The sequence below is a fragment of the Cupressus sempervirens genome, chromosome 10, assembly GCF_028749045.1.
Source record: "Cupressus sempervirens isolate cs-2001-9-10 chromosome 10, ASM2874904v1, whole genome shotgun sequence".
Lineage (NCBI taxonomy): Eukaryota > Viridiplantae > Streptophyta > Pinopsida > Cupressales > Cupressaceae > Cupressus > Cupressus sempervirens.
Window position 1 is genome coordinate 910,721,649 of NC_143127.1, and position 11,165 is coordinate 910,732,813.

The 11,165-nt window shown below is 34.3% G+C and overlaps 1 pseudogene; it reads right to left on the reverse strand.

Annotated features, from left to right (window-relative positions):
- Positions 1-3,439: 3,439 nt before the first annotated feature.
- On the reverse strand, positions 3,440-4,559 carry LOC149536946 (enoyl-CoA delta isomerase 3 pseudogene; annotated as a pseudogene).
- Positions 4,560-11,165: the final 6,606 nt, after the last annotated feature.

Below are 11,165 nucleotides of genomic sequence, written 5' to 3' on the forward strand. Positions count from 1 at the left end.
CGTGCAAGGTGGCAGGTTGCAATATGACTTGCAAACAATTTGGTTGTCGCAAGGAGCGTAAGAAGGATTTGTTGCAGAGGGTTTATGAAGATCTTTGGAGATGGCTCCAAGAGGATTGGACCCTAAGGTGATTGCAAAAATCCATGATATAGTAAAGAGGAATTTTTCTAAGATGTTTTCTCGGTTGGATGCTAGATTGGCTAATCAAGCTAAGAAGGTCAAGGTGGAAGAGGATGGTTTTGCTGATCAGTTTGTGGAGCCTGATGCAGAACTTGCAAAGCAACTAGAGGTTGTTGCTAAAGATATTCCTAATGTTGTTGATGTTGGGATAGATGTTGGCTTTCATGATCAATTGGTTGAGTTTGACATGGAGATTGTGGAGCACTCGATTGTGGATGATCTAGTTGTTGTTGGTGGTGACTTGTATCTTGCAGAGCATCTTATTGTGAGCAATCAGGTTGCTGTTGTTGAGAGTTTGGCATGTGTTGATGGAGATCTACATGTGGCTGTTGATGTGGGGTTTGTTGCTACGAGTGTGAATTCACTAGTTGCTGATGTGGATGAGATTTTTCTGTTGAAGCATTATGTTCAGTTTGTTCCTAGGAATGAGCATGTTGATTGGATGGTTGAGATTCTGGTGTTTGATAAAGTAATGCAGATGTGGAAGATTTGCACATTGGTTTTCTTGTCCCTGTTGAGGTGGAAGACTTTGGTGAAGATGAAGATGGTTGTAGACCTTTCTTTTTTGGCATCAAAGTGTGGGACACACTTTTCTATCTACCAGGGGAGTCTGATGCAGGAGCATCTTGCATGGAAAATTATTGGAAAAAAAAAAAGTTGCAAAAAATAAACTGGAGGAGAGAGAAAGTGATGAAAATTAGAGGAGAAATAATTTTAAAAAATAAAAAAAGGGGAAAAAGGAGAAAAGAAAGGAAAAGAGAATTTTTATTTTCAAGCTGCATAGGTGGCATAATAGAAAAAATAAAAAATAAATGGTTGTCATTCCATTTATCGAGGTGTGTGGGAAGAATTCTATAAAGTTATGAATATTGTAGAAAGTTTTGGAAGTTGTAGAAGGTTTTGGAAGAATTCTAGAAGCTTATGGATAAGTCATGTATGGGGTGGTAAGTGCCTATTTAAGCAAGTCATATGAGCATTTCCAAATCAAGCTCAAGGAGTAGCTTAAGGAGTGGAAGCTCAAGGAGAAGCTTGAGGAGGAGAAGTTCGAGAAGGAGTAGCTTGGAAAGGTGAAAGCTTTGGAAGTAAAAACTTGAATGTGTGAAAGTTGGAAAGCTTGGAAGGCTTCAAGGTGTGAAAGAGAAGGAGGAAGTGAAGAGTGAGTTTTCCTGAGCCTGTGAACAGAACACCAAATGTGAGGCAGTTTACAGCAGGATTGTGATGGACTTGTGAGTGTGTAGACAGAGCGCCAAATGTGAGGCAATTTACACTTGGATCTTGGATTAAGTTTGTGAGAAGAACTAGTGACTGCGATTTAGAAACAAGGAGGTTGCCTGGTGGCTTACGAGCATAAGTTGAGATCTCACAGGTTTCTACCAGAGTGTGGATCTGGACTAGCTTGGGTTTGGATTGGATCTTGAGAGATCTTGCAAAAATGTTATTGTAATTGATATTGGATTTTCAAGTATAATAAAAGAGTTCTTTGGGAAGCATTTTATTTTCTTGGTCTTTATATTGTTGCATTCTTGGTTGTGAGTTGGTAAGGGTGGTGTGACCCTTCGTAAGTGGTATCAGAGCATACCATCATCAATGGTATCATAGTTGTACCTTCATCAATGGTATTAGAGCATACCTCCATCACTTCCCTTTGTCATCCACTTTGTATGCTTCACTTTTCCTTTGGTCCTAAAGGAAAATTCTAAACTACAACCCTGCATATGTGGGAAAGATTTCCAAAGATTTTCTACTAATATAATTAAATATTAAGGACTAAGGGATATAGAGGTTTCATGAATGTCATACTATTCGACCTTATTAGGTTATTAGTGGGCTCTTTTCTTCATCATTTACCAATTTTTTTTTTAAAGTGTTTATGGTTATGTTTGGTAGTGATAATTTTTGTCTAGTTTAGGTGAATTCCCCCTACCTCTGGTGTTGCTAGTGCAAATTGTCTACAATGGACAGTCCAATAAGATTAAGGTGCAAATTAGAATAACCACAAAGGGCATTTCTAGGCCCTTATCGTAATGAAAACCTAAATGAAATTTGCAATGATGTTGGTAAATTTTGTCTTCGAGGCCATGAAAACGGTGCTCAATTGTGATTTTCTCGAGAATGAAAACAAGAATTGTGTCAACACGGATATTAATTACCAATATCTAGCGTCTCTCCTCAATGTGGGAGGAAAAAAGGAAAATGTGCTTATGTTGTTGAGGAAGAGGTCCAAAGAAGTGTATCTAGATGATGATATTCATGTCATTATGCATGCATAATTAGGGGTGGGCATTCCTTGGGCTCGTCAATTGGGCAAGCTTTTACAACCTGGCCATAATGTGGCAATGTAACCTTTTCTACAAGACCTCACTGTTGGTGCCTTAAGGTGCCAAAGAAAAATGGCCGCAACATGGAAGAGACTTTTTAAGAAAATGGTTTAATCTTGATATTGAGATTGTGGAGGGCCCTAGATAGAATGTGTATCTTGACGAATTTATAGATTTAATCCTTATTATAAAAATTTTATGCTGATAATGGGCACTGCTACTAGGATTTTCAAGGGTTGACAACCCATAACTCTCATATTTTGGAATTTTTTTAACAAATTACAAGCAAATATGCATCATTCCTCGTGAACATTGTAATTACCATTTGAATCTTAATGAAAATATGTAGTTTCATTTCACAATTTATATAATGGATTATGGACTTGCACACTCCTTAAAAGATTTGCAAATGTGTTTTTAAAGTTAAATATGATTAAGCTTTCATCTTTAAAAGTTTTGCATTCTTAATGAAGGTGATCCCTTTAAAAAAAATTGTTGTCCCTACAAAGAAAATACGTGTCCAATTTACTTAAACAGAAAATTACATTATTAGTAATAATAATACAAACATCAATTAACGTTTTCACTTATAAAATTTAATGCCATAAATAGTGAACATTCATTGTCATCTTTTCAGCTATCCCTCGCAAAAAAGACATGTCCCCATATTCTTTTGAAATATTTTGACATCATTTATATCTTCTTTAAAGTTTATTTTCTTTTCCACACATCACATTTACTCTTCCTTGTGGCATCTCTCACTAGATTTTGTCTTTACCAATAATATTGTCATACAATATACGCCTTCTATATTTCTTTCATGTTAAGGACAATACTTTTTCCATTGAAAGTTGAAAGTAGAATTATTGTTAAAAATTGAAAGTAGAACTATTGTCAAAAGTGCAGCATTTATCTCTCATCAAACACACGGAAACAGAAAAAAAAGGAAAGGAAAGGAAAGGTGATTTTATAGTCCACAACACTATGCCATAGTTTTTGAGTTTACATATGGTGACAGTGATATGGGACTACCCTGTACTCTTTTCCGAGAGGCGCTTGGCGCTACAAACGAGGCGTACATACCCTACCCCCCAGTGGGATTTGAACTTGTGACCTCTCTTTCAAGAGTACAAGTTCTCCACCACTAGACCACTTTGGCTGTAAAAGTAACATAACTATTATTTATTTGGAAGTTGCAACGAAGCGCCAGTAATGTAGAATACCCTATTGTCTAATCACTTATCCAGAGAAATTATCTTTCAGCCTACAATTATTATTATCACTCGAGTAGAATTTGAACGTGAAGGAGGGTGCTATGCGGTAGGGAACGTTGTTGTCGAGCGCCTCCACGACACCGGGAAAGGCGGCGAGCCTGAAGCCGCGGTAGATCTCCCTCTCCCATCCCCTGCCCGACAGCTTCTCAGCCTCCTTCACTGCCGCCTCCACAGTGGAGGCGGAGTCTTCGAAGACGGCATCCACAATCCTCTTCTCCAGCGCCGTCTGCGCCCTCAGCTTGCTCGCCCCCAACACCACGTCGCGCAGGGCAGCGGGGCTGACCTTGCTGCGAATCAGGGCCATCATACTCCTGGGGATGGGCAGGCCCAGGTCGAGCTCCAGCATGTAGAGCTCGGCAGAGGATGATGATGTCATGAAACGATAGTTGTGGGCGAGGGCGAGCATGAAAGCGCCGGCCACTGCACCGCCGCAGATGGCTGCGATGGTAGGGATGGTGAGCCTCATGAAGGCCGCCAGCATCTTCTCCAGCCCCTCCAACACGATGCCAATGCGCTCCAGTGGGCTCTCGGCGATCCATTTCAAGTCGATGCCACAGGAGAAGTGTTTTCCTTCATTTGTCGTCACCAGTGCGGCTGCGTTAGGAGACGACTCCACCTCTTTCAGTGCCTCCGCGATTGCATTGAAGGTGGTGGGGTTCAGCCTGTGCTCCTCATCCTCTCCCACCAGCGTCAGTACGTACACGTTCCCTCGCTTCTCAAGGCTGCACATCCTTTGTCTCTTCCTCAATTATTCTCTCCACCGCAAACAAATATTCCAGCTCTTTGAAATTGCACTTAATGAATGAGGGATGCCAGATGGACATGTTCCATTTAAATAGGGGAGCTTATAGTTTCTGGTTAATAGGATTAAAGTTTACTGCTCTCTAAACTTGTTACTCAATGGAGGCGTGCAAAATCTGTCCACCTAATATTCTCGCAGTCTGTTTTTCGTGGGCCAGGCATTTTGAATGGTGAAGGAAAAGTTAGTCCCTCAAGTACCTAGAACGATTTGATAGATGCAAGTACTTCACAGATGCAGTTGCCCAAGTACCTGGAACGAAGTGAACAATTTGATTTATGCAACGACTATAACAGATGCATGATACGAATTACGACCAAACATTTAAAGCTTTGATCCGAGATATTTCTAACAAAAAATTGTAGCGTGCTTAAAAATAGGTAAAAATATCTAAGTCATTTACATAACCTAATTGTAGTAGAAGTTTGTTCGATTTTATAGATGTATGTGGACCAAAATATTAAAAATTCCGGTTGGAAATCTTTTTTCGTACAATAGTATTGTGTTTGAATAGAAGAGGGAAGAAAGGAAATAAAAAATTGACTTAAAAGAAACATGTGTATTTGTAGTAGACGATTCTTCATATGATTTATTTTATTTATAAAATAACTGATAAAATTGTAGTTACATTATATATTTACTTTATATAGTTTTAAGTGAATACAAAAATGTGATATCTTAGTTATAAAAGAGTTGTGAAATTAATAAATTGTATTGTACTATTCCAAATGGTCCGAGAAAAAATGACAAAACATACTTTACAAAATATTAAATTTATATTTATGATGAATTATAAGGGGATACAAATACACACACATACACATTGGTAATACTTTATTTATACTTGTTAGAAGACTCTAAAATTTAGGGCCAAAAAAAACATATGTTCAAAATAAATGAAAATTACATAAATTTGACATAGTATGAATAATCCAATAAGTATAAAGGGATGAATAAATGTTGCATCAATTGCATCTTACAAGAAATGTTATAGACAAAAATTAAAGAACCAAAAAATTGTACTATCTTAAAATAAACAAAACCATCAGAAAAAATGAAATAGAACCATCAGAATCTAAATATAATACAAACACATTTAAATTTAGCAAATTGTAATATATAAATGCAAAGAAAGTTCATCCAAGAAATTGTATTTTGAGAACATATCAAGATGGAAGAGTGTCTCCTCTTAAACAATCAAAATGAATTATAATATATATTCTATTGTACTTTTTTTCAAACAATCTTCTTGGAAATGATATAAGGTACTAATAGTTCACTGCTATGAAGTAATGTTCAAATTAATCAACTTCTTATGACTGGATATTTATTAGTCACCCAATTAAATCTCCTTGAGAATAACTTGCTCTAATCTTCAAATTAATAGGTCCTCTCATAGTCATACCATAATGACTCACAGGTTGACCTTCCTATTTGATAGTAACACTTAACACATAGCACAACTCATCTTTTTACTCAATTCTTATCTAGTAACATGCTAAAAACACTCAGTCATTTAGTTTGGCATCAATGATAACCAATAACTTATTTCTTGTCATCAAATGTATACCAATTCCTCATCAAATTTTCATGTAACAACACAATAAAAATCTCTTCATCAAGTATACCAATAATAATATCACTTCATCAGTTATCAATACCTTGTAAGTCAACTAGTATGCCATGTTTTTATTTTTTCTTAAGATTGGACACTTGGAGAGAGATTCTTGGTTCAAAACCTATTGACCAAATTTTTTAGAGATTAGCAAAGGGAAGAGAACTAGAATTATGTTGGAATAGTGAGACATCAAATGAGAAAGACTTTTCTTTAGGGCGAGGGGATATTTAAAGATATATCATTTATTGATCCCCTAAAGATATGGAAAAACATCTAAAATGTGCATAGAAAGATGCAATATAATCACTAGACCATAGTTAGATAAGTTTTTGGGTTTATGAGAGATTATGAAGTAGTAGCATTGAAAGGTTAGCACTTTAACCGGTAAAAGAGAAATGTTATAATGGTTAATAGTAGTAACCAATAGAATAATATTATTTACTATTAGAAGAGGTGCAATGACTACTTTTGTGAATAAACGAGGGAAAATGAGTTAATTTGGCACATTGCTATATAAAAACACTCTTGACAAGCCAAATGTTGCAAACATCATGATTGTTAGCATGATGTTGGTTAACAGTTTGTCCCTCTTCCTAACTTGGTTGTAACTTGACTCTAGATACCTACAATGTGAGGAAACAAAAGGATGTTACCAACAAATGGGTTAGTGTATGTGTTAATCATTACCCTTTGAATTATATGGTACAACTCCCTTATATGTAATATATGCAATGAATTTTGTTTTTAAAAGATCATTGGGATAAGGGGTATGCTCTTAACTTGAGAATAGAAGAGGATAAACTAGGATGCTCATAACTACAAACACCCCAAGCAGAAAAATATTTGGGCAACCTATAACACCAAGTGGAATGGATATCACAAGCTACCTTGAAGTTCTTCTAACATCTAATTATAATTCTAAGTCCATATTAGTCCTATTAAAATGTAATATAGAGATAGAGCATAGATGCATATGAAAGATGAAATGAAATCAACCTTCACTAATAACTCTCCACTAAAATGGAATCTAGTAAGATATCATCAGCTTCAAATACAGTTGTACTGTAATCTCATAGAAATTATTCTAAAATGCAAGGTTAGCTCGACTGAAAAGGATAATGAAAGAAATTTAGGCATGCTAGTTCTAAATGGAATTAGAAAAATCACATTACCTAACTAAAAACATTATACAAATCCTTCATTCCATCTAACTCTTCGATTCTCACTCAACATCTAGAAATGTAGGGGGAAAAGATAGACAAAAGTATCGATACACGTATTATCAAAAGAAATTACATTTATAGGCCCCCTCTTAGAGTTCTTGACCAGTTACAAATTCATCAATTACATTAACTTCAAATGCTCAAAAATTCAACATTTACCAGTTACAGTTCAATACATTAAGAACATATAGCAGAAATGATTAGAATTCTTCAAAATGGTTCACATTCTCCTCTAATCTATAGCAATCACGTCTATGCCAAATCCATATAATTCATATTCCAACATACACTAAAATTTTGAATTTTGTCGATTGATCTTAGACCAACAATAATGATTAAAACATTATAAAAAAAATTGTCTCTTCCTTTGCATTTTCCTCCATGGGTCCCTTCATGTACATGCATCAAATTTCCATTATGTCACTATGATTATTCTTCATGCAACACTTTATAGTGGCATAACGACAAGCATTGATCTATTTTGATTTGATGGTGGTGATAAAAGATCTTAACCCTTTGTTTAGTTTGTGATGCAGGTCCACTTTCCATTTATGCACATCATGGAAGACAAGTGGTACTATTCCATTTCTTGGAGAATCTGACATTAGACTACTTTTCTTTGTGGCACTTCATGGAATGTAATGGGCCCATCAGGACATGCGTTGTTCTATCATTATGTCACTATAATTAATAATCAAGAAACTTTCCATAAACACATAATGACAAGCATAGATTGATCTAGAAATCGATAGTGAAAAGAATCTCTTCATAACCTTGACTTTCTCTTGTATAGAACCAATAAAATAAAGACACTTATCATCTCATCTAACATCGTACCAGCCACAAAAGGAAATGGTTAACAAGAATATGCATCATTCAGTCATTATGTCACTATGATTATGTTTCACACAACTCTCCATAGTGACATAATGACAAGAATTATTTTTTTAAGATCTAACGGCAGAGGATATTCATCATTGAATACTTATAATTCCATCTTTAATACATCATCTATCGATCTAGCCTTCATCCGATGATCTGGATTCAATCTCTAAGTCATTTGACTTGTCAACTTTGTAATGTAAATGTGTAGATTAAATATAAGCCATTGATTTCATTGTAACGAGAGTGATACCACCTTTGACTTGGTTCTTTCACCATTTTTAATGATTTATTTACATCTCTTGCATTTGATTTCAAATAATCCTTATTGTAGCTCATTCTCATGATATGCATATGATATTTAACCTTGATCCTTATATTCTTTTTTTCCATTTGTTTTCAATATGTTTATAATCTTCTTCTTGGATGCATCATATCTTCACCATGAACACTTGATCAAAGAATTAGGTTTTCAAAACAACTTTCTTCTCATCTAGGAAATGCGTAAACTTATCCTCCCTTTCCTAATCACCTAATATGAACAAATGTATTTGACTACTTTAAAATGCCCACCTATGTGTACACAAACGAACAGATGACTTGAGAGAAGTCCCTTAAAGATAATCTAGACACAGACATGACATCACATCAACTTAACCCTAATGCTAGAAGCTTGAAAAATACAAGGCACTGAAATCATGAAAACATATGAAAATTTGATAATTGTGTGACATCCATTCATTGATGAAGAACACAAGAACTAAAGCCAAAATTATCTTTTTGAAGATTTTTGAAGTTAGAAATTTTACATACATAGTGAGTCATGGAGCACCAAAGTGGATACAACTATCATGATTGATGTAATCAAGAATCCCTAACTAGTTTTTAATCTACATCCATTGAAGACAAGTGAGAATGGCATGATAGAAGCCCTAGCTATGATATTTCTTGGAGTGTTTTTTATTGAAGATGTTTGATCATACATCCATTTTAATATTAAAGAAGTAGGAGTGAAAGATACACCTTAATCATTTGGAGAACTATTTGTAAACAATAGATTAATGAATGAGAAAATTGGAATAATAGACAAGGAAATGGAAAATTTACTAAAGAAGCCAAAAAAGAAAAGAAAATATTGAAACAAGATAGACAAATAATGGCCAAAGTAGAAAGATTGTCATAATTTATATAGACAATGTAGAGAAGTGCAAAAATCTAGCACAAAAGGAAATAGATTCATTAATTCAACAATTTGGTCAAATTTCAAGATCATTATTGGAAGCCATCTCAAAGGTAAATGAGATCACTCAAAACATAAAATAGATGCAGGTTAAGGAAGAAAAAAAGATAACTAAATAATTTGATCTACAATCCTATTTATCCCCTACACCGAATAAAGTATAGAAAAGTGCAAGGAATGAGGAAATAATACCAATTCTAGTTGACATAAGTATCATGGGCTCAATGGTATAATTGACACTATATTTACATCAATTATTAGTCATACTATCATATTTGAAAACCTTATTAGAGGAATCAATAGAGAGATCTAAGATGGATTTGAAAGAAATATTTGATAGGTTGTGAATTGAATTTTCCATTATTGACAAAAAGGGGGAGATAGAAAGGTTGAAAATGATTGGAAATGATTATAGAAGAAAGAATAACCACATAGGGGGTAAATTGATAATAAGAATCAGTTAACAAGATACAAATAGAGATGAGTAGAAATTATCTATGGAAAAGCATTTTCACAATCTAACATATAAGGATTTTTCCATCAATGCCAAAGGGGAGTATTATAAGAATTTGGCATTAAGAAGAGAAGAAATTGGATACACCAACCCAATATGACCTAACATATGTTGTCATAAATTAGAATTTAGAGATAGACTATTTGGTGATATAAGGCACGTGATTGGCAACTCTTATTCATGATCGATATGTTAAGGAAGAGTGATAGTTAAGAGAAATTTGTGGGAAATAATCATGAGGATGTATGAATAGATAGTGAAATGATCATAAGATAAAATTCTATGACACCTACAGAGATTAATCTTGAGATAACAAGTCATAATGATGAGGGGTATATAATAATCTACATGTCAGAATGTGATTCAAAAATATCTTTCTAAGTTACCTATGATAGAAATATAATAAAATTACTAGTGTAATTGATATGGTCAAAGACAAAGAATTAATGATATATTTGATATGATAGAGTAATATTGACTTGGAAATTAGAAGATAGAATAAAGGAAAGTTAGAAGGTTTACAAAAAAACTTCAAGAGGTCAAAAACACTTTGATTATTATAGGGAATCATACAAGAAGACCTAATGATTATCAAGAAAATGATTGGAAGGGTGTTAAGGACATAGATTGCTACGTCCTTAATATTGGTGTATATAGGGTTATGAATAGTCAACTTGTGGCTATCCTAATCCTTAATTAAGTCATGTTATCATTATTATATTATTATTTATGTGGGTAGGTTGGCCTAGGTGTTATGTAGGGTTGTGTCTATTCAGCCTAAGTATAATTAGGTATATATAGGAGGTTGTGAGTCTTATTTCAAGAGCATATCGTGAAGTGTGTTCTCATAGGAGATATTTCAAGGTTTCCCCCTCGAAGTAGCCTATTACTCTCAATTATTATCAATTATTTATATAATATTTTATACTATTTCTTCTATTGTGCAAGTTATTTCATTACAAATGGTAATAGAGCATGATCTTGGCACAATAGAGGCAAGAATTTTTCTCAACATTGGAGCAATTTTGGGAAGAGCATAACTTTCAAATTTTATTCAAATTTTTAAAGATTTTCAAAGGTTTTTTAATACCATATTAAAGAAGTTGTAGTCCAAAAT